At 35.0% G+C, this 24524-nt stretch overlaps 2 long non-coding RNA genes across 3 annotated transcripts; both read right to left on the bottom strand.

Annotated features, from left to right (window-relative positions):
* Nucleotides 1-10965: 10965 nt before the first annotated feature.
* LOC130461291 (uncharacterized) lies at nucleotides 10966-13743 on the bottom strand. The gene is made up of 3 exons (XR_008921736.1): nucleotides 13582-13743; nucleotides 11996-12143; nucleotides 10966-11240 (listed from the first exon to the last, which is right to left on the bottom strand). It is a non-coding gene; the product is annotated as an uncharacterized lncRNA (long non-coding RNA).
* A 239-nt stretch (nucleotides 13744-13982) lies between these two features.
* On the bottom strand, nucleotides 13983-16244 carry LOC130461290 (uncharacterized). Of its 2 annotated transcripts, XR_008921735.1 has the most exons (5): nucleotides 15805-16244; nucleotides 15563-15630; nucleotides 14492-14594; nucleotides 14249-14314; nucleotides 13983-14135 (listed from the first exon to the last, which is right to left on the bottom strand). It is a non-coding gene; the product is annotated as an uncharacterized lncRNA (long non-coding RNA). The 2 variants fall into 2 exon arrangements; XR_008921734.1 differs by lacking the exon at nucleotides 15805-16244 and having other exon boundaries at nucleotides 15563-15732.
* Between the last annotated feature and the right edge of the window lie 8280 nt (nucleotides 16245-24524).

A 24524-nucleotide genomic window follows, 5' to 3' on the forward strand; every position in this document is an offset into this window, starting at 1 on the left:
TATAAGAAACGTACATTTAAATTGCTCATTTTCTCTCAATTCCGTGAATCGTTCTTGGATTCACTACCAACCGAGGAAATTTACTGTTACCTTTCTAAAAGGATTTACTGCAGTGCAAGATATTTAATTATAAACAATAATTAAAACATACATTGAAGCATGCAAAGTTTAAACATTTATCATGAGTAATAACTTGAAAATTAAAGCAATCATGCAATTTAAACAAGTTATTAGCATTTTATTCAAGTTATGTGTTCCGGCAGGTGTGAATAAAATGATTCCAAGATCCTAAAATCATTGAAGAATTAAGCACATTATGTATTTGACTCAATTCTAAAATATTTTAGGTAAGCAAAAGCCTTCTGCTAATAGTCTAGAAACTACTCTTGGTTGATAGGTACGTCTAAGAACTTATTAGGTAAACCTATCGATTTTGCCACGACATAAAAGGACTCCTTACTTATATCGTTGAGTTTCACCAAAACTAACATGTACTCACAATTATTTGTGTACCTTACCCCTTTAGGATCAATAAGTAACACCTCGCTGAGCGTAAAACTATTACTGGATTGATGTAAAGGTTATCCAAGTAAGTGTTATTTTGGCATGGCACCTTTTAACTCAATTTTTAAGTTTGGAGCTTAAGGCTCTTACTATGTTGGTTAGATTTTAAGTGAACTAAAATCCTTAATAATGCAACATAATCAAGCCAAAATCTCATGCATATTTAAAACATATTTAAAAGCAATAAATAACTTAAAGCATGCATAAGATAAATGTGATCTAGTATGGCTCGACTTCATCTTGAAGCTTCAACTTCAAAGTCCGTCTTGAAAATGGATTGGAAACTCCGTCTTGAATATCACCGTGGGAGGCGCCATTTTCTTCAAATAGGATCAGCTATAATTAAACTAATCACAACTATTTGATGGTACGCAGACCATATTTGAATTGAAAAAAAAATTTGGTGCATTAGACCAATTACATTCAAATTAATGGTACGCAGACCATATTTTCTATCCTATTTGGGCCATACTAGTCACTTCATAACCTGCAAAAAAGTACATATACAATATATACCATTCACCCATTCATTATCATGAATGGCCCACATAGCTGGTTAGTAAAACACATTGTATGCATCACATAAATATTTGCAGCAATTAATCAAGGGCACCAATAATCTACCAATTATTCAGTCCTTATTAATTCTAATCAAGTTGTTTAACCTTAAAGGATTTGTAGACCTAATCAAGAGTTTATGACTAAAATTGCTCCCACTTAAACCAATATCTTTATATGCTTTACTAATTTTAAACATAAAATTGTATTTCTAGTCTAACAGGAAACATACAAGTTTAATTAAAATTTAAAACTCATATAAAATTATAATCGAATCCATTTATTTAATTTATTTTTCAGTTGAATTAAATAAATTTAAATTAATTCAAGGTTTAATTTTAGTAAAATAATTAGTATAAATTAAAATTTATAATAATTATAATATTCAAAATTAAAATCCGAGAAAACAATTTAAATTATTAATTTTAAAAATTAATTAAAATTATTTCCGAACTGAAAATTTAAAATTAAAACGAAACACATCAATAGTTTGCAAGACGAGGCACTTGGGCTTGTGCCGCATAGCTCGTTGCTCGCTGCATTCGTACCGCACGGGCGACGAGCTCCCTTGCTCGTCGTAGCGTGCCCGCACTATACAACACCCCTTAAGGGTAACACGTAGCTTCCTTTGCTTTGTGCGTGCAACATTTATGAGCGTTTTCATAAAAATTTAAAAATTTTAATTTAAAATTAACGACAAATTAATAAATCATATTAATTTCATAATTTTAGGGCGAAAAATCGAAAATTTATTAATCAATTAATTTCCGATTAACATGGATTCAAATCTAGGTCATAAAAATTTAAAATTTAACATAAATTAACAATTTTTATGGTGGATTTTAATCATGGATACCTAATTAAATTATTAATTAATTATGAAAAACAAATTAATTATAAATTATTCGAATTTCAACAAATTAATCATAATTACAAATTAGGTTGTATAATTAACAAGTCTAGGCATTCAAATTTGTTAAACATATACTGTAGGTCAATCAAAAACTCAAGATTTATCAACAAGAATCGCAAATATTCAATTTAACATCTTAAATTTACAAACTTTTGCGTTCGAAAAACGAAAACCTCCGAAAAGTCATAGTTAGGCTTCGAATTTGGGAATTCTGGGTTCGTCCAAATAAGACTATTTTTTGTCAAAATTTAGAATGCCTTTTACATGCGGAATTGACACAAAAATCACTCGATTTGGATGAGTAACGAAGAAACTGCCAAAAACCTGCGTACATATAATTAAATAAACGCAATTTGCAATTAATTAACAATTACCAAAATTAATCACCCCTTTTAATTCTTTGCAAATTTGTAAAATTTAACCATGTCATGCAATTTAGATTATGTAAATAATAAGAGGCTCGTGATACCACTGTTAGGATATGATACATATGACAAAACATAAATCATGCGGAAAACCTTAATGCCAGGAAACATATTATTTACACATAATCATTTAGCATAATTTAGATGCATACACTTTGTAGCGTGCCCTCCCTAGCTGCGCCCGAACCGAACAAGAACAAGTCTTTAGGACTCCAAGTGTCGTCCCTCCGTAGATAGTCCACAGCACGTCCGGATCCGCCTTAAGCTTGACCAACTAGAATCGCCCTTAAGGTTCTAAGAATTTCGGCTAAATAGGTTGCAAGTGTTTGGCTGACTTTTCCTTCAAAATCTTACCTTTGAATACTTCAATGTTGTGTGTATAAATCTGTGACCCTAGGCACCTATTTATAGTGTTATGGAAAAGGAATTATAGTCCTATTAGAATACAAATTTATTTAATTAGAATCCTGCTAGGACTCTATTTAAATAAACTTTATCTATTAGGATTAGATTTAATCATATGACGAATCTCGGTAGCTTTAGGATTCGAGTAACACACACACGAGTGGCGCACAAGCACCGCACACCCACACGCAGGCCTTACGACCCACGCCGAGCGCACAGCGCAAGGCCCAACTCGTCGCAGCCCCTTTGCTCCGCATGCGCGCCCAAGCCTTGGCTGGGCCTGGCTTTGCGCTGGGCCTGGTCGAGGCTTGGCGTGTGTTTGTTGCGCTTTGGCTCGCCGGGCGATGGCCCGGCTTCGTGCTGGGCCTTCGTCTGGCAGGCCTCGTCCGATGCCTAATTCGTACGATACGCTTCTGATTAAATTCCCGATTCCGGAATTCATTTCCGATACGAACAATATTTAATGTTTCCGATTCCGGAATTAATTTCCGTTTCGAACAAATATTTAATATTTTCGTTTCCGGAATTATTTTCCGATTTCGATAATATTTCCGATTCTGACAATATTTCCGTTTTCGGCAATATTTCCGATTCCGGCAATATTTCCATTTCCAATAATATTTTCCGATACGTACCATGTTTCCGTTTCCGGCAACATCTACGACTTGGATAATATTTATATTTCCGATACGATCCATATTTCTGTTTCCGGCAACATCATCGTTTTCGGAGTATTCATTTCTTACTTTTGACGATCTCAGCTCCCACTGAAACCAAGATCCGTCGATTCCGAATATCCATAGATGGAGTATTTAATGCCATTAAATACTTGATCCGTTTACGTACTATTTGTGTGACCCTACGGGTTCAGTCAAGAGTAAGATGTGGATTAATATCATTAATTCCACTTGAACTGAAGCGGCCTCTAGCTAGGCATTCAGCTCACTTGATCTCACTGAATTATTAACTTGTCAATTAATACTGAACCGCATTTATTAGACTTAACATTAAATGCATACTTGGACCAAGGGCATTATTTCCTTCACAGCCTTCCACCCAGCCACAGATGGACAAACTGAGAGAACCATCCAAACCCTTGAGGACATTCTTCGAGCATGCGTCATCGATTTCCAAGGAAGTTGGTAAGATAGATTGGATTTGATTGAGTTTTCATATAACAATAGATATCATGCTAGTATAGGAATGACACCATTTGAGGCCTTGTATGGACGGAAGTGTGGAAGTCCACTTTGTTGGAATGACATTAGTGAAACTGTAGTGTTGGGACCTCAAATGATAGAGGACACCATGAACCAAATCCGAACCATCCAATCAAAAATTCAAGCGGCACAGGATCGCCAAAAGAGTTATGCAGACTTGAAACGTAGGGATGAAGAATTCAACATAGGTGATAAGGTGTTGCTCAAAGTGTCACCAATGAAAGGTGTCATAAGATTTGGAAAGAAAGGAAAGTTAATCCCTAAGTACATAGGCCCATACGAAATCTTAGAACGAATTGGAAAGGTAGCCTATAGACTAGCCTTGCCTATGGACTTGCATAGCGTGCATAATGTGTTCCACATATCTCAGTTGAGGAAGTATGTTCCGGATAAGTCGCATGTGTTGCAACCGGAGACCATAGAATTAGACCAAAGTTTAACTTTCGAGGAAAGACCTGTCAAAATCCTGGATAGTAAAGTGCGTAGTACACGTACTAAGGATGTGAAAATTGTCAAAGTGTTGTGGTCTAATCAAGAATCTGAGGAAGCAACTTGGGAAGCGGAGGACGAAATGAGAAAGAAATATCCCGAGCTTTTTCCCGAGGTTAGTTGAGTTACGGGGTCGTAACTCGTGTCTTTTAAGGGGGGTAGAGTGCGGTAGAATTTCGCGCTTTTTACCTTGTTTTCCCCTATTTTATGCTAAATTTAGTGCTTTCTATTGAATTTGCACTTATTATTGACCTGTTTAATCATGTAAAGAGTACAACAACTTAACTTTTTTGCAAGTGAACGCATTAAGTCTCATAAAGTCTCAAGTTTTGAGTTTGAATTTTGATTTCCGAACCCAAGTTTCGGGACGAACTTCTTTTAAGGAGGGTAGACTGTAATACATCGTATTTTTATAATAATTATAAATATATTTTATTATATTTTTAAAGCATTTTATGATTTTTATAATTTATTTCGCATTTAAATGTTATTTAAATGTATTTTAATTAATTAGAATATTTATTATTTTAATTAATTACGAAACGAATTTAATTCTCGACTCGGGAAATTTAATGGGTCGCAAGTAATTTTAAAGGTTTGGGTTTTAAATGAAAAGTCCAACTCGTTTTATTAATCGAGCTCAATCAAAAGAATTTAATTCTAAGCTTAAGGCTAGCCCAATAATTTAAATGCTAAGCCCAATGTAAAATTTCCAAGCCCAGCCCACTAGCCTAGCCTATAAATAGGACTCTCCTCATTAATGATCCCCCTTATTTTTCATTAAGCCTTTCCTCTCTTGCTTGCCCCACACTCTTTCTTTCTCCTCTCTTGTCCGGCTCACCCGCACGCACAGCACGAGCACTCGTCGTGCCTCGTGTGATGTCGTGCCCTCGCTGCTCGCCCACACTCTCGCCCACTCCCGCTCTTGCTCGCAGCCGCAGCGCGCACTCGAGTGCCCTGCGCTGCTGTTCTGTTGCTGTTGTTGTGTGCGTGCTCGTGCCCAGCGCCCACACACGTCCCTCACCCTCTCGTTCTCGTCTTTTGCGCGCACAGCGCACAACGCCCATCGCCATCGCTCCGTCGCCCTCTCGTCCCGCGCACTAGCGCGCTGCTATAATCCCCGTAAATTTAGGAACATTATTTATATATTTTAACGTATAGATTATTATCTTTAAATTAGAATTTACGGGTTTTAGAAATAAATATATAATTAACGCATATTTATTTTATTATATTTTGAATATTTTTAACGATTTACGAAATCAAAATAATTTTAGAATTTTACGTTAAAAAGAATTCGAATTACGAAAACACGTTCGATTGAATTTAGAAAACAATCCTAACCATTTTGGATTCAAACAACCTTAATCCTACTCCTAGCCCAATTAGGTAAAGCCCAAATCAATAAAACTCAAAACAACCCTCCTTCCCCTTTTCTATTTCACGTGAAACCAAAAAAAAAACAAGAGAAAACCCTCTTCTTCTTCACTATTCACGTAACCAAACCCTCAACACTGCTCCTCCTTGCTGCCGCTGCCCACGTCGCCGGACCACCACCTGCCCGCCCAGCCCCTCCGTGTCGCCGGCAGTTTCTCTCTCTCCCCTTATTCGGTTAAACCCTTAAACCTTAGACTAATTGAATGTCTTAATTATTATTATTTTTTTAGTTTAAATTATGATTCTTGAATTTAGATTGTAAGTTTCATGATTTAATTTGCAAATTTCAGATTTTTATATTTGCGTAATTGAATTATTAATTTTCAGATTTGTATATTATATTTAAATAATATATTTAATTTTCAGATTATATAAATGCATTGAAATATTAATTTTTTATTATTTAAAGTATGAATTTCAAGGTTTTAATGGATGTAAATCATGGTAGGACAATTGTGGATTATTGAATTTATTGTCTCGATGTACTAGGAATGTAAATTGGCCTTGGTGAAGTTTTTAAACGAGTTTATATTGCTGAAAATTTAAAGTACGATGTTTGCAAAGAGTTTTCAACGAATTTCAATCACTAATTCGATATTTATGATGCTAGGAAATCAAATATTCAAGTTTCGATATTGGGGAAAGTTCTAAATATGTTTAGGATGCATTTAGAATGCTTTATTGTGGTTGCGAATGATTAGAGATTCATTGGGATTATTTGTTGGTTGTTTTAGGCGGAGAGTTCTCTTTAGGCGACTTTTGAAAGTGTTAAAGTGACGTATCAGTTTGTTTACACAAGGTACGTACATACCTGTGTGCTTGGAGATGTGTGTTATTTGCTGAAACCTTGTTGAAATCGTTGATGAACTTGGTTATGTTGAAATTTACATGTTTAATATTGTTGGATGGACATGTTGAACATATATTTCGTTATGAGAATTATAACATGTTAGTATGGATGATTGATGCAAACATGTTGGTTGGGAACACTAGATTATGTTATATATATATTGATTCAGATCGATTGATCATTGTTCCCTTTTAGCTTTTCACTACTTTATGAGGGCCGAGGACCTTGTTTAGTAAGTTGAAACCTTATACCCATATAGAGGGGTTGATCAGTATTAAAGGAAAGGTTGAATTTAATTGGAATAAGTCTTGATTGATACCTTTGTGATCACTTACTTAATTCCAAGATAAAAATAGTTGTGAATAATTGTTGATTGTATGACTTATGTGATTGTTGAGTCATAACAAAGTTTTAATCTGTAAATCATGTAAAGTGAAAATACGTAGCAATAGCTTTAGACTGTGCACGTCTAAAGTGACGGACAATCAGGAGTTGGGGTCATAGGTCGCCTATGGCTTTTCCCGGGGCCGGAATGATCACCGGTTCTATTTCAGTCAAAAGTTCCTCGATATCGCAGGTCATTGGGGTTACGGAGTCGCGCCCGTACCTCGTCTTCCTTAGTGAAGACTTCTAGTAGCAAATCGATCCATTGACTATTTCAATTAAAATAAATGTTATTGTTATAAAAGTCTAGTCCAGTCTAGCCTAGTCTAGTCAAGTGTGGTCTTCAAATTAATATGTTTTGTTTGCCCTTACTTATGTTTTATTAGCATCATGTTAGGATTGTTCATTTAATAGAATCATCACTACGCCAAAATGAGTAATTAACAGCGCCTAATTAATAGCGCTTATTAAAAAGCGCTGCGGTTAAGCCTAATTAATAGCGCTTTTTAAAAAACGCTATGGTTATTCTTAAATAGCAGCACTTCATTTTTAATTGCTGTTAAAATGATATTATTAGCACTTTAACTATTTCAAGTAATACGAGTAGGCAACCTAAACATATGGTTAGAATTTTAATTAATTTCGTTGTTAACAAAAAACAAAAGGAAAAGGTGAAAAAATTAGAAATGGTTCTCTGCTTTAACCTCCCACTATCTCCGGTTTCCCACGCATGAGAACACTCGAAATTTACAACTTCCAGGACTCAAAATTTTCCTCAAAAATTCCCAAATTCACTCAATATAAAATTTCTCAAATCAAAAATTCAAGAGTACCCTTCGATCGAAATCTACAGGGTTTTGGTTTTCGGCTTCTTCTCCAGAGATCGTTTTTTGACGGCGATTTTTACTTCTTCTCAAAACTCAAGTCGTGGCTGAATTATCAATTGTGAGTATGTCTTTTAAATTAGCAATTATTGTTGTTTTTAAGGTTTATCAATTATGAATTTGCGAGTTTGAATAGGAATAGGAATTTCATATGTTGGTTTATCAACTAGTGATACTCGATGTTGAGGATTTATCTAGGTTTCTGAATTTTATTTTAGGAATTAGGATTCTCTGTTGGTGATGGGGATTAGTTTTTACTGGTATAAATTCTTTTAAATTGCAAACAATGTTATATGATAGGGACCGAAAAAATTGTTCATAATCAATCATAGATTGAAGTTTTCTTAATAATGATGTGTTGTACTCCGTATGATTAATTTAGATGTGTGAATATGTGAATGAAATTCATCTGTTTTGTAAGATTGATTTGAAATTAGATATGTTGAACTAGTTACTGTTTTGGTGCTAACTTGGTGTCGATTATGTTCATTGTTTTACTTAGATAGTGGTAGTATTGGAAATGTAGTGGTAAGTTCAGGTGCTGGGTCGCTCATGTCACATGGTAGGCTGGGTTAATCTTAGTGGTAATGGAGAGTTGGGATTTAGTGAAGAAGATTGTGATTATTTTGATGGGAAATGGGTTGGGATGAGTGTTATCCTCTGTATATTTCTAAAGATTGATTGTTTATTGATAGAGGTTTTAGGTGTTCTGAGAATGGTAGACCTGATAATTCCTATAATAAATGGAGATGACAAAACAACAAATTCAATATGCGCAGGTAGAACAACATTGCTCACTTCATTTAATTTGTTATTGCCATAAAAATAATGATGTAACCTTACCAACTTCTGGTTTAAATCATGTTATTCATACATTCAAGGCGTTTAATATTGAATGTAGACTACCTGGATATATTTAGATAGGCCTTGTGTTTCAACTTATTTTTATCTGTTCTTTTCTCTTTTGGACTTCTGGCTTCCAATGTGATTAAAGTAGCCATACTCTCAATAAATAATTAAATGTTTTGGAGATTTGTAGTTTGTATATCCTCAATTATTCAGTCCTTGTCATAATATGCAGGTCCTACTCCATGTCCTTGTATAAGTGTCTAGTGTTTTGCTAGTGCAAAGGTGGGAAACATTTGTTCTTCCATTGCACAGTAGCTTATCTGCGATAGAGGATTTTCTTTAGGGTATTTTGGAATTAGCTGGTACCCCGCTGACTGTTTTGAGCCATTAGTGCAACATATATGACTAATATGAGTTTTGGGAGATTTCAGGCACTAACTTTTGTGTGTGTTTACTGGGTAATTGGCTGGAGAGGAATAGTAGCATTTTTTTGGAATGGATTGTCTTTACTGGTTAATTTATAGGTGTATTTAGCTTATGCTCATTAAACTTTTATGGCTTGTCCTTTTCAGATGTAACAGATGCAAATGTGCTTGTCCTTTTTATTCTTTCTTATTGATATTAATGGTCTTAAGGTCCTGCACCCCCCGTATGTCTTCTATTTTGGCTTTAATTCATTTTTTTTCTCGTAAAAGAATTATTTTAGAGTACTGACTTGAGATTTCATGTAATCCAATTTATATATTGGCATCAAAGCTCACTTCATTTAATGTGTTATTAGCATAAAAAATATGATGTAATCTTACCAACTTCTGGTTTAAATCATGTTGTTCAGACGTTCAAGGCGTTTAATAATGAATGTAAACTACCTGGATAAATTCATATATGCCTTGTGTTTCAACTAGTTTTGGTTTTTTCTTTATCTTTTGGACTTTTTAGCTTCCAGTTTGATTAAAGTAGCCACATTATCAATAAATAAAATGCGGCTGAATTCTGTGAATTAATGTATATTGAACATACCTAGGAGAAACACCAATTGAAGAAGATGTACATTTGTTAATTATATCGGTGCAAAAAAGCATCCTAGAAGAAATTAGACAACATGAACCTAGATAACAGTGAAGCGAATCCTAAAACATCAAACCATATATATCTTACTGAATAATCTTAGTGAATCCAGTATCCTGTGCAATCCATCTAAGAACAGTAGTAGACTCTTATGTCCTCATCTGATTCCAACCAGCTTAGTGTTCTATACATCCAACTGAGAATGTTGCCAAAGTAACATCCATTAGCTTTGATAATAAGTCTAGTTTTCCTTTGAAGGAAAATCCTTTGACGACAAGGAGGTGATTTCCTGAATTATCTATTTAGTTTATCTTTTTACATTTACCTGACTTCTTTTAGTTCTGATTCTTTGCAAGGTTATAACCCTATGTGAAGATCACTTTCACCAAGAAAGAGTTTAAGCAGCTTTTGTAGTAAGTGAAATTTATTTAATTCTTGCACTAGTGGAAAAAATACCTGTTGAGGGGGGCATTTTGGGCTTATTGAGGCGAACAAGGCCCGCTTCGACAGACGTGGCTTCAACAGCTCACATAGCTGTTGAGGCGGGCTTTGTTCGCCTCAACAGGTAGTCTGTTGTGGGGGGCTTTCAAAAGCCCGCCTCAACAGGCCAAAACCAAAGCGAAAAATAAGGACCTGTTGTGGGGGGCTTTACAAAAGCCCGCCTCAACAGACACCTCTGTTGAGGCTCACTTCTTAAATGCCCCCCTCAACAGACCTTTATTTTTCCGCCAATACCTGTACATTGGCGCCATAAATTCATATGTTGTCGAGGGGTACATTAAAAGCCCCCTTCAACAACATTTTTTTTTTTTTCCAAATTCTTTTAATATATAAAATAGGTGGCAATAACCAAATATATATATATACACCATTGAGCATTGAAACCTGTACACGCACCAATCAACACCAGAATAGCAAAGGTATGAATCTGCTTATTTTTTATTAATAAATCATTAAATTAACTTCATTTATATTAACCCAATAGAGAAAAGCGTATAGTACGTACGTTTACAATTTTTAAACACCTAGCTAGCTAGTCTAACAAATTAAAACTAATATTAACAAATAAAGACAAAAGGCTAGAGAGCTAGTCTAACAAATTTCTCTAATCCGGCCACTTAGCTCCCTTTAGATCATGCATTACAAACCTTAATTACGGCCGTGTTGACTTTCTAATTCCAATCGACTCGATCCCTGCAAGATGGAAGGAAAATATATGAGCTATAGAGTACCAAAGTTCACACTCACGATATTATCTTTACATTCCATTGAAGCATAAAAAGATAATCTTTATGTGGCTTACTACCGTCCTAATTAGGTGTTATAAATCACAGTTCACTGTATCGTTTATGTAATGCTTTGATTCTTCCAAGTAAGTTATGAGTTTAAACTCTTGCACGGGTGTTAATGTTCATAACTTATGAGGGTTTGTTATTTTCACTTCTCTAAAGGTAAGTTTTGTTCATAGAAGTTCCTAACAAAGCTACTTAAAATAAATTGTTATGAGACAGTACAAGCTATACTACTGATTGCAAGTTTGCAACCCACTGTGTGAAAATATATTCACCTCGAAAGCATAACTACCAGTAGAAACATACGATAATCTTAAAGTTGCCAAAATATTAGTACGGAGTATCATTAAATGGTTTTATTTCCTCGTTTTCTGGGGTAATTGAATCTTGAAAAAAAATTCAGATTCACAGAATCACCAAGTTCCTCGTATTACATTAACCTTGATCTCTTAAAAATCACAGGACCACAGGCAAGTTATATCTTCTTGGAGTTTGGTTGTCTTCACTGCTTACTAATTAAAATAAGCACAGATTATTGGTCACTAGGTTACCTTATTCTGCAGAGGTCCCAACATATTTTTTTTTGTTGGTTTTAACCAGGTTACTATAAGAAATGGTAATAAACTAATAACACTAATAGCACATACAATTCAATACCTGAAAAGTGCTATTCACAAGAATGGATGGTTCATATACAAGCAGCTTCCCCTGCATGAACAGAAGGTGCTACCAGTTCCAGCGTCCCCTGTAAGTCTCTCACCAACCAATTGCATTATCGATATAAACCTGGATCAACTTCACAAACCTGCAAAAGTATGGTGATTTCATGCTCTTTTCAGTTTTCACTAACACTGTATTTGGGAACCAGCAATGTTGAAATATATGGAAGTGTGACATTGGGGATTACACTAGAAAAGTAAGGCTGTCAAAATCAATAATTTTTCCATTATTTGATTGGTAAAATACTCAATTTTTCCATAAATATTGAAAGCAAACCGTGAAAAACTAATTTGACCATATTAGGGTAGAAGATATGCACATATTTTTCTGCAAAGTTTCTCTCCAAGAAAATAAGCAAATTAATTCAGACATCTATAGTTGTTTTCTTTGTAATATAGTTTACCCCATTACCTTCGAGTTTCGAACATACTATAAAACTCCCCCTCTAATTACCAGGACAATATAAAAAGCTCTGGAAATCATGCTGACATTTTCCGGCTTTAATTTATATTTCACAGCATATTAAGAAACAAATGCACAAAGTCTAGATGTATGATAATTAGGTTGCCTTGATCCAAGTTGAGGATAAAATGGTAATAGACTAGTAGGTCAAAATCACACAATAATTCAGATAATATTTTTCTATAGTAAGAGACAATTTTCTAATAATCCCAAAACAAGAACACAACTGTACATTTCTCATATGAAAATTCTTTAGTAGTTATCAAGTGAAATCTACCACCTCGAGGCAGAAGATCCTTGCAAAGTGCAAACACAAAATAGGTAGTGTATTCCTCTAAGGGAGACAGGTTAACATCTCTATAAAAGCAACCATCTATAAAAAATAAATTATCTTCCATGTTAGAAAGTTAAGCAGGATCATGAAAACAAATGCCAGAAAGCCAATGAGACTGCAAGAAAAGGTGTAAGGTAATAAAATGAGACCTAGGGAAAGTAAAGCAGATTAACCACTACATTGTATAATCACTTATCTTGTTGGTGCCAAAATAGGAAAATTATAATCAAAATACCATAGATTCACCAACAATTTACTGATTTAGGATACTTTATAAAACATTCATACCATAGGCCGGTGTATCTGTATGCAGTGAACTTAGTTAACCAAAATCACATAAAAGTCACCCCAAATCCAATAAAAGTCAACTTCACAAACGGGTTAAAAGACATGAATGAAATTTAGGGTACCAATCTTCGTTGTAAAACTACACCCGTTGTATATAGGACCTGTTAAAGAAACATTGCCAAGACTCAAAGAGTCACAGGACTGCTGTATAATACATAAAAAGCACTTGCCTAATGAAAGCAAGTTATCAAACAACCCAAACATCACATTGCATATCACCAAAGACATACTTTTATGCAACTTCATAAAAAGGCATTGAATACGCTTGATTAATTGCTAAAGTACGATAATCAAGTACTTAAAAGTAAAAAAATATGAGTAAAAAGAATTCATATCATAACAGAAAGTGAGAAGCAGCCAGAGATATCTGCGAACTTACAAGTGAAAATTGAGTTCCAGATTCATCCATAGTCACAATCTCACCATTCCAAGTGCCTATCTTCTCCAATACAGTGGAAAAATTCTGCTCACCAACAGTAAGTCGAAGTCTCATTGGAGATCTTTTGATGGGAAATTTCTTTACAAGCCGGTGAATAACATCTAGTGCCTGTAATTCACGATGCATAGAATTAACTTATGAGCTAAACTACACAATAGAACCATAATTTATCTTAACTTTATACTGTAATCTAGAAAGTGCAACAATCAAAGATACAGCTAATCAAATGTTCCAAAATAAGACAAATCAGAAGAATTATGCATAGCAATACAGTAGATAAAACAGTGCTAAACCTGCTTTTTGGAACTTTTATGAGGATCAACAGCAAAATGGATGTCATGCATCAAACGTTCGATCATAGTTATCGAGTAAGGGCGTTTCGTGTCAGGATTAATGGTGTTTTCCATGACAATGGTGACAATATCACGAAACTGAAGTGACAATTGAGCCTCCCTTTCTTTCCCTGCAACTTGAAGATCTCCTTTCTCCAGAATCTAACCAAAACAATCAAATATATAAAATCGTGTTCGCTAAATCATTATTAACTAAAACTCCCCAAAATTACATAAGTTCAATCAAAGAATTCGATTTCAAGAAGATGAATCACCTCTAAACAAATTGTTGTTGCGTCATCTGTCAGAAATGCAGTCTTCAAATCCTTCAGTTTACTACACTGTCGTCATTCCATTTGTTTGCAGACATAACATTATAAAAGAACATTAATTCAGAAAGCTATGAGATGACAGCCAGGAATACAAGACAGATGATGGAAATTGGAAAGCAGTATATGTATATACAAGCAAAAAAATGCATCAACCTATTTTCTGAAATTAAACAATTAGTAGAATACCTCTGTAATTCCACATTGAGCATGGTTGTGATCCTGAAATAAACCATACTGGTCATGACTTCATATAACTCAGCTTTAGATGCTGCAGGACTTGGATATATAGCTGCAAAATAAAATCATTTGTCTTAAAGATCCTACACTTCGGTTGCTATGTGCTTTTGATTCAAATAGCTCCCAAGCCAAGTGCAAAACTCATATATAAAAAGGTGGGAACTGGAAATCAGGACTTGTGTCTGAAAATGTTAGGAAAAATTCAACAAGCAAGCATGAAGTGTCTTGTTCTCTAGCATAATTTTTGGCCTAATTCTTCTTCTGATGATCGATTCAACCTCTGATAAAAAAGAACGAGGGAAGCTGTTGTTGAAACTAACCTTAACGGAGTTCACACAACAAACTGTGATATAATTACTCTATGTCAATCATAACAATGCAAACCTAGAGCTGAGTACAGAAAACATGAGACAAAGACATCTGGGCAACTGCAAGGTACATAGCAAGACAAAAGGAAAATAAACAAGCTGAGCACAAGACCATCAGGTAGAAAACATTAGTAGGCAGGAACAACAAAAGTAAAAATAAAAGGGATAACTGCCATACACTCATCTAGTGCTGCAAATTTACTAATAAAAGAACAACTTTTAGCACATATTGCATAATTTCATAGTCTGCGCAAATTTACATCAAAATAAGAATGTAATAAATATCGGTTTTACAAATTCAGATTGCCCTGACATATTCATTGAAGTTGTCCAGATGTAGACATTGCCGCAACCATCTGATGGTCTTACAACAAGTTTCTCCAACAACATACTAACTAGCACTAAGATAAAGCATAAAAGTTCTAAATAGTACGGGCTTGATCCCCTGTTTAGTTGCCTGACTCTCTTCCAATTAGAAATTAAAGGAACTGTATGTTAGAAACTCATCAACGAATTCAGATTATAAACCACCACCACGGCAACTAATTTGAGACAAAAAACCTAAAATAAAAAACCTAAATTCACCACAATTGTAAATCATTAATTGGAACTAATGGGAGTAATTCCAAGAAGAAGAAGAAGATCTATTTACCACCGCAAGATCAGAGCCACCAGCAAGCCATCACCTTGCTTGCGTCGCCTCATCCGACCACCCACGACCTACCGAAACCCGAGCCGCACCTCCCGTTAGAAAATAAAAAATCGTTAAAATCAACAAAAATAATCAAAAACCTAAATTATAAATCAAAAAATTTAATAAAAAATAATATGAAAAATCAAAAACCTAAAAGAATTGAAGAATGCAGGAGAGATGGAGAGAGATGAAAGAGTTACCTCATTTGGAGAACGACGTCGTCTTCCTCGAGAATGCTAAGTAGATGACGGTTGAATCGATATACCCTAGCTTGAGGAGGGAGACAAATCGACGAGTTTGAAGAGTCGAGGGAGAGAGGTCGCGGAGATACCCTAGCTTTGTAACTCTTCCATGGAAGGCGGAGGAAAAGCTTCCATGGAAGCCAACGACTGTGAGGAGAGGGAGCCCGATTTGTTGACGAAATAGCGGGTTTGAGGAGTATTGAACCAGGAGAGAGAGGAGAGGGGAGAGGGGAGAGAAGAGAGAGAAATGAAACAGATGAAATGAGGAGGAGATAGAATCAAAACCAGTAGATTGTGAAGACTTGTTGAAGCGAACAAACATAAGCCCGCCCCTTTAGACTAGTGTCTATTGAGGCGGGCAATCAAAAGCCCCCTTCAACAGTTTCTATAGAAGCGAACCCCACAAAAGCCCGCCCCAATCTGTTAGTAAAATATTTGACCCGCGTTGACTGGGTGGTTATTGAGGCTCACTTATGTATGCCCCCCTCAACAAGGGGGCTACAATAGGCGTTTTTTCCACTAGTGTTGATCCACTTTTTTAATATTTATAATTTGTCAGGCTTCTAAGTGTAGTGATTGTTTTTCAAGTCAAATAAAATATTAAATTTAATATATCCAGAATACTGGAGTTTGCTAATCATCCAGCTCCACTGAGGTAAGTGGTTTTGTGATTCGAGAGCATATGTGATTCGAAGAGCTTGCCTGTATCGCTTCAGTATTCTCTGTTATTATTTAAGTTGTGTCACTTGGATCAATCATTATATCGACATTTTTTTAAAACATAGTGGTTAATTTGTAGGATTCAAACATATTGCAAATTTAATTTTAAAATTAGAAACTAAGAATGAAAAGAAGCCTATGCTGTCTTATGAATGTGCAGAGTGCCGACACATCTTCTAGTTGAGCTTTGATTATGTACTCAGGATCAATGAATGAAGTCCAACCTATGTTGTCTGAATAGTGTATTCTGCAGACAAAACTTCTAGCTGAGCTCAGATTATATACTCGGATTAACACTGAAGTATAGATGTATAATATATATTGTCTAACATTGTGCAGACGCAGCTTCTAGTTGAGCTGTGCGCTTCATCTCCTCTACTGTTCCTTTTACTCTGTTTCTACCAACTCTATTTCTCTGCAAAACTATTGATTTTTTTCTTTGATACTACACTGTTCACAGGGATAAGCTCATTTTAGATATGGATTTGAAAGTAATTTCTGTTATATGGTCACGTTTTTGTAAAGTGGTTCAACGCCCTCTCTTTCCTATTTCACTGTTGGTTCTTATGAATATGACTTTGGAAAGACTTTATCTGCATAAAGTTAGTCTAGGCTGGGTAGTTTACTGTTTTGCCTAGTGTTCATTGATTATATTTGTTCAAATTTGTTCTCCTGTAAAGTTCCACTGTAGGTCATTTGATTGAAGATTCCTTGTGATAGTGCAAAAGGCATCTTATCATCTTAACTGCTAAACATACTCCAAAAATTCTTTAAGAAGGTTTTGAGTATAATATTTCCATTCTTTATGGAACATCTTATCAGAATTTTCGCTGCATATATCTGGATTTTTTTTGTATCATGTAATTGAAATATTCCTCTTTTTACTACTAAATTATCCTTCTCATTTTGGGATGATGATTTTCTTCTGTTTCTTTAAGTTATGTCGTTTAAAGTTAAGTTTTTTTTTGGTTTTGTTTGCATAGCACTTTTTGGTTTTCGAACTGAAAAAGGATTGTTGAAGAAAATTAAAATGAGCACCAAGTGGATACAGATACAAGTATGTCCTATGATTTATGTTTATTGCAATTTTTATTTGTTTTTTAAAGTATTCAAAAGTAATTGATTGTATTTTGCTTGTGTAGTGTCCTCGGCAAAAGAATGTCATGGATTCTGGATATTATGACGCGAGATACATGAAAGAGATTATCGACCATAAGCAAACTCGAATATTTGAAAATGTATGTATTTTTCTTTGTTCAATTAAGCCTAGACATTATTATATGCATTGTCACTAATTAATGTTAATTTTTTCATTTTGTAGTACTTTCATGATTGCAATGTTCCGAATTATGATCAAGGGCAAATTGATGAAGTCAAAGCTCAATGGACGCGTCATGTTCTTCTCGTGTGAATATTGTGGTGGATTAATTATGTTTTTCGACTGGAATTTCTCTAGAATGCTTTAATTTTAGTTTATTGGTTTGAAATTAAAAGAAGTATTATATGACAAGGATACTTCTTTCTGTTTTCTAGTGTGCTTTTATTCTTCTGTGTATTTAGGCACATATGATTTTTTAAGTTATGCATGAGACATTGAGACGCTTATTTGATATGATAGAAATGAAGTTGGATCTTATATATATTCAATTTGATTACCCTGTGTAGGCTCTAAAATGTTTTTATATGTTATTACAGGTATTTAATAATTAAAAAGTAAAATTAAAAAAGAGTCCGACAAAATAAAAAACTGCACTTAAATAACAACGCTTTTTTGTTACACGCAATTAATTAATTTAAATTAAATTAATTATAAAATTTTCCGCCATACCGAAGCTTTAATAGCGCTCATGTATTGAATGCTATTAAATGATGTAATATTAACAGCGCTTTTTAAAAGCGCTGTCATTCTTTTAACAGCGGTGCTAATTAACAGCGCTTTAAAAGCGTTGTCTTTCATTCAAAAAAGCGCTATTAAAAGCTTATTTTGTTGTAGTGCATGTTAGGATTATTATTGTTTTAGTATGTAGTACTCAGCTTTGCTGATTACGTGCTTTATTTGTGTGTGTTGATCATGGCTATGCCTTATTGATCATATGATGACCCATTTTGGTGAGCAGTCTCTAAGGATCAATAAGCATTGTCCATCTACAGGTTTGAAGATAATGCATCATTGGGATCGGGATTAGAGAGCTTGTATTTATTTTGTTTTGCTAAGTGACTTGGGTTTGTTAATTTGCACTTAAAACTTGTCGTACTATTTACATTTCCTTATTTTCGTTGATTGGTTTTTGGGATTAAATCTGTAATCGATTATTTATAAACCTAAAAGTTAGTTTTATGTTTTCCGCTGCAAAATTCTGAATAAGCGTTACGTTTTCACACGGGCGATAATACGTTGATAATTCTCTATAGTTATATTTATAAAAAGGTTATTTTAGAAAAAGGAGAATTGTCGGGGTGCTACAGCTGCTGCCCTGCTCTTCGTTCCCCCTCGCGCGCGCACACGCACAAGGCGTGTGTGTGTGTGTGTTGCTTTGTTCCGTTCATTCAATTCTTTTGCCCAATCACACTAAGTCGTGGTTGTTCCGTGCTATAGGCCGGATTGGTATAATTCTCTCCTTCCTTACCTATTCTATTTCAATTCCGTATTTTAAATTAAATTATTATTATTATTGTTTTGAATAATTAAAATGTTTGGAATCGGTTATGAACACCGTATTTGGAGGATTTATATGTTTTGATTCATGAGGCGTATTTTAATTATTAAAGCATGAATTTTCAGATTTGTTTATGTAATAAAGAATTGATTTTTGTGATGTTAAATTGGTTTTATTGAGAAATTCAAGTTAGGGTTTTAACCTAGACCTAATGGGTCAATTGATTAGCATAAGTAGGTGACTAATTTAATTATGATAATCAATTATATTTTCAGATTTATAAAAAGGTCCAAAGTGTCGATTTTTATTGATTTTAAGGGTGGAAAAAGTATGTTTTCGTACTAGGGATTAATTTTGCAAATTGAGACGATTATTTGATTAAAGAACGCTTGAATTCTAATTATTTAACAAAGTTTTATATTTTATAAAGTTGCTAGAAATTTAATGAACATGGAAATAATTAAAGTTTCATTATTTTGATGATAGGAGGTGATTTCTAAATAAGTGATCGTTTTGCAAAGTGGCCCCTACGCTTAGATATTCAAGGTACGTACAAGTCTATGGCGACCACACTATTTGTCAAGGAACATTACATGATTGTTATTGATGTGAATTATATTATGTGAACTTAGTGGATTCATATTTGTTTTGGTGAACGATCATGTGGATTATTATATTGGAATTATTGATTTATTGGTCGAACAAGCATGTTAGGACTATTGTGAGTATGGATTTCATTGTCAATCATGTTGTACAATATTTATGCATGTATGGTTTGTTTCACATACAAGGGATGAATTATTTATTGTTATGCTATTGTACGGGATGTCTAGCATACATTTGAGCCAATTATTCGTACCACGTTGTACTATTTATTTTATTACATGTGAAGGGTTAGCTTACGTAAGCCACCGCACATGTGGGTTCAGTTGGGAATATTTTATATGAAATGAATTAGGATTTGTCGTGCAAGGGCACAACCCTCATGTTAATAGGCATGATGTGGAATCTCACCTTTTGTGAGAAGGAACTTGGTAGTAATTTCACTAGGTCTTGATTGATTGATCACAAGTCCTAAAGGATTAAAATGAGATTGTTTTGGTTGTCATTTATTAATGTATGTATGTATGTAGGTTTGTTGAGTCTCGAGTTCACCTTTAATAAAATATTAGTAAACGTAAAGTGCAACCAGAACAAGCTTCAAAACTCTTGGAACGTATATACCTTGAGTATGAACAATGGGGGGAGACTTGCCAGAAAGCTTGATCTTCTACTAATGATACAAGACGCTTTTTCATTCAATTTATGCGCTGGAATTCCGTCGGTATGGCCCGACACTCGGTATGGTCCGATATTTTATTATTTATTATGGTGTTTGGTGGGCTCCCAACACCTTTCCTTTATGGAATATTCTTTTGGCCCGTTCGAAGCTTATTCTAACTAAATTGTGATTCAAGAGTCGAGTCAAGAGCCTAGTCTTATATTCATGATTTACTTGTTGATTACTAAATGGCTTTTGCATGTTGATTAGTACTTAGCGAGTGATGCATGTTTATAGTTTTACTTCACTCTAGCCTTGTAAGTACTCAGCTTTAGCTGACTACGTGCTTTGTGTCTTTTGGTCATGGCCTTTGCCTTAATGACCCTATGATGATCCATCACTTGCACTTGCATTGTTGGAGAGTAGAATAATATAGCAGGTTGGTAGATCGAAGTACGATCGAAATCATGTGGCTTGGGATGATTGAGAGAGTTGCATTCTTTCGTACTTTAAAACTATTTTGAATTATACTATATGCATATTTTGGGTTTTGTTGAATTTTAATACTTTGGTTTCTGGGTCGTTATGGTTCCAACTTGTAGGAGGCCTCAATAATTATTATTTATGTTGTTTGAAAGTTAGTTGACATTAAATTCCGTTGCGTAATTCTGGTACTAGCCTTAACCGTTATCACGGTGGCGGTAATACTTTAGTAATTCCTTTATTTTAAGTTGGAAAATAGTTTTATAAAAGCAAGGAATTATTAGGGTGTTACATTGAGGAGATGGCCATTCATAATGCCCAATACGGGAATCCTATAGGTCTACCTAACAAGGGTGGTAAGTATGAGCTAAGTTCCATAGAACAAATAACAACCCAATTGACTGTTTTACATTACAAGTTTGATAATATGCAAGCAACAACTTCTCAATCTGCTCAACCTGTTAGTGTAGCTGCAATGAATTCTCAATCTGTGATTGTCTGTGATGCTTGTGGGATATCTGGTCATTATGCACAGGAGAGTAGAAGCTTCATTGAGAAATGTAACGCATTTCAGGCCTACAAACAGAATAATCCATACTCCAATTCCTACAATGAGGGGCAAAAATAATCCTCCACTATCTTACAAGAGTACGAATATTCAGAACCCACATCAGGTTCAACACCCCCTCCCCCACCACAACAACAATACCAACCACGGGGTAACTATAATCAACAGTCTGGTGGACCACCTGGGTTCTCTAGACAACAGACACAACATCCACAACCACAGCCTCAGGCCACTCAGTCTGACCCTATGTTGGTGGAGATGCGTAATATGATGCTCCAGATGCAGAAGTCTCTAAATGAAAAAGGATGTAAAAATTGATGATCTTGCCGCTCACAACAAGATCATTGATACTCAGTTGGCTCAGATGGCTACTAGTCTTGTTGGGAGAACCATCTTCCTTCACAGCCTGAGAATAGAGAGACTGCAAATGCTATCTCCTTGTGGAGTGGGCATGGATACGAAGGCCCTTCTATGCCTTATGATGTTGATTCTAGGGCGTCTGCCAGTGGTCCGGTTGAGAAAGTAGCTGAGAAGGTAGTCATAGAAGAGATACAAGCTGAAAAGGTAGTCTGTGAGAAAGAGGCTACACCTGAGATTAAGAAGAGAACTGGTATTCAAGTACCACCTATTGCACTTTCCTTCCCAAACCGGCAACTTAAGAGTAAGCTAGACAAACAGTTTAACAAATTATTAGATGTGGTCAAAAATTTGCAGGTAACAGTTCCGTATACTGAATTAATTTTACAAGTTCTTGCAGATGCTAAATTTATGAAAGATATTTTGACCAGGAAACATGCTTTTTGTGAGGTAGAGACTGTAGCTTTTACTGAGGAATGTAGTGCTTTATTGCAAAACAAGTCTCCACCTAAACTTAAAGACCCCGGGAGTTTTTCCATCCCATGTAGCATTTGCACCGTTTTTATTGATAAAGCTTTGTGTGATCTAGGTGCTAGTGTATCTGTTATGCCCTTGTCTGTCTGCACTATATTAAACATGGGTGAGCTAAAGGTTACTAATATTACACTACAAATGGCCAACCGTTCTGTAAAATACCCCTTAGGTGTTTTAGAGGATGTCCCCGTTAGAGTAGGTAAATTTTATATACCTATGGATTTTGTGGTGCTAGACATGCAGGAGGATTCCCAAATTCCCATTATCTTAGGCAAACCCTTCCTTCATACGACTTAATTTGTCCTATGTGTATCACACATATATCTCTCTATTGTAAAATAACATTCAAATGCTAATGATTTAGATTTGAAATCATTCATGAATGATGGACCAAGGCGAAACTTAGTACATATTGGGTATTAAGATCTATTTACAAAGATCTTATACTATTGTTTTAGATTAAGTAATGGCATTTACTAAATCAAACACGATAGACTCCCTTGGAGATATTCGACCCATATGAATAAATTTAAGTAAAGAATGTTTGAACTATGTATAAGCATTTACTAAGTTAAACATCAAAGGATCTAAATGAGATTCTTCACCCATATTATATACTAAAGAATTTAGCCGGATTCAGTATCTACTAACACTGGATGAGCTAAAGTTACATGAATATAATTCAATTGGGAATTATTATGCAAAAGAATTTATCATGTATGATATAATATAAGGATCGACAAAAATGTATCGTATGGTTTTAGGCATAACGAACATATACCAATCTCTATTGGTCTAAGTAAAGATCAAGTAGATTGAGATCAAGAAAAACTTATGGTACTTGAAAAGGTACATAGGATTAGTTCTTGATTCAAGGAAATGAAGATATGCTCAATATTGTTGCTACACACATAAACACTGGCAAAGGATCAAGCAAGATCCCTTTAAAGTTAACCATTGGCAAGAACGAGCTATATGCATCGTGGTTTGAAATGGCAACATGGATTGGAGACCATGAGTTGTTGCATGGGAAATTAAATCCTAATCTCTATGTTGTAAGATACAGCTGGAAAGTCTTCCACATATCTGTGAATTGCTTGGGTAAGAAAATCCAAAACAAAGCATCAATAGCAAGTAGCAACCTATACAGTTGAAGTAAAAGTACTTATTGCCTAAGAAGCAATAAAACAGAGTTGTTTACATTAAAGAGTTCTTCACTGAACTTGGGTGGATCACATGACTGCTGAGTTGATGGTTCTTCATTGCAAAACCCATAGAACCACTATTGTAGCAAGAAAGACTAGATCACAAAATAAACATACTCAAAAGATCTTATCATCCTATCTCAAAAAACATTCGATGAAAAGGATATTAAGATTGGCAAAGCATGATAACTAAACCTATGCAACAAGTGAGAAGCAACACTCACATTGTGGCACTAGAAGTCAAAACATAGTTTTGAATTCTGTTAGTTGTTTTAAAGATGGGTTAGAGGCCCATGGTTGTAAAACATTGGGGTTGAACATTTATCACGTATGAAATGTATTTTCATGTTCCATTTAATCTTGGTTTAGTATTAAATGATGAGTCCTTTCAATTTGAAAATATATATTCAAGGTAGACTGTCAGGACCAGTCCTGTGACTAAGAAATGTCTATCAAGTCAACTTGAATGTCAAAAGTTGAAAATGGTCCCTAGTCGAAATTTTTCTATAAAGGTGGACGCATAGAAAACGCTAGATGACTAGAATGCAAGATGACTAGTAGTTATGTTTCTTGAACTATATGGACATGGCAATGTCGCAATCATTTGCGCAGATACTTACTTGATAAGATTAGTATCGGACATACTGTGAGGGGGTCGAAAAAGCACGAGACTAATGCGTGACCTTGTCCCTCGTGGGTGTGACGTTTCTTTTTGTCAAATCAAGTGTAATTGGATTTCCTGTGAGTTTACACCCAATTGACTAGTAATATAGGAGTCGCCATTCAGTTTTTAACGACAATGAGAAAAACTGACAAAACCCGGTTATCGTGACATAAAGGGAGTGCAATTATGTTTGACCACGACGGCCGTAGGTTCCCTTGTGATCCCTGGT

This window comes from Spinacia oleracea, chromosome 5 (assembly GCF_020520425.1).
Source record: "Spinacia oleracea cultivar Varoflay chromosome 5, BTI_SOV_V1, whole genome shotgun sequence".
Lineage (NCBI taxonomy): Eukaryota > Viridiplantae > Streptophyta > Magnoliopsida > Caryophyllales > Amaranthaceae > Spinacia > Spinacia oleracea.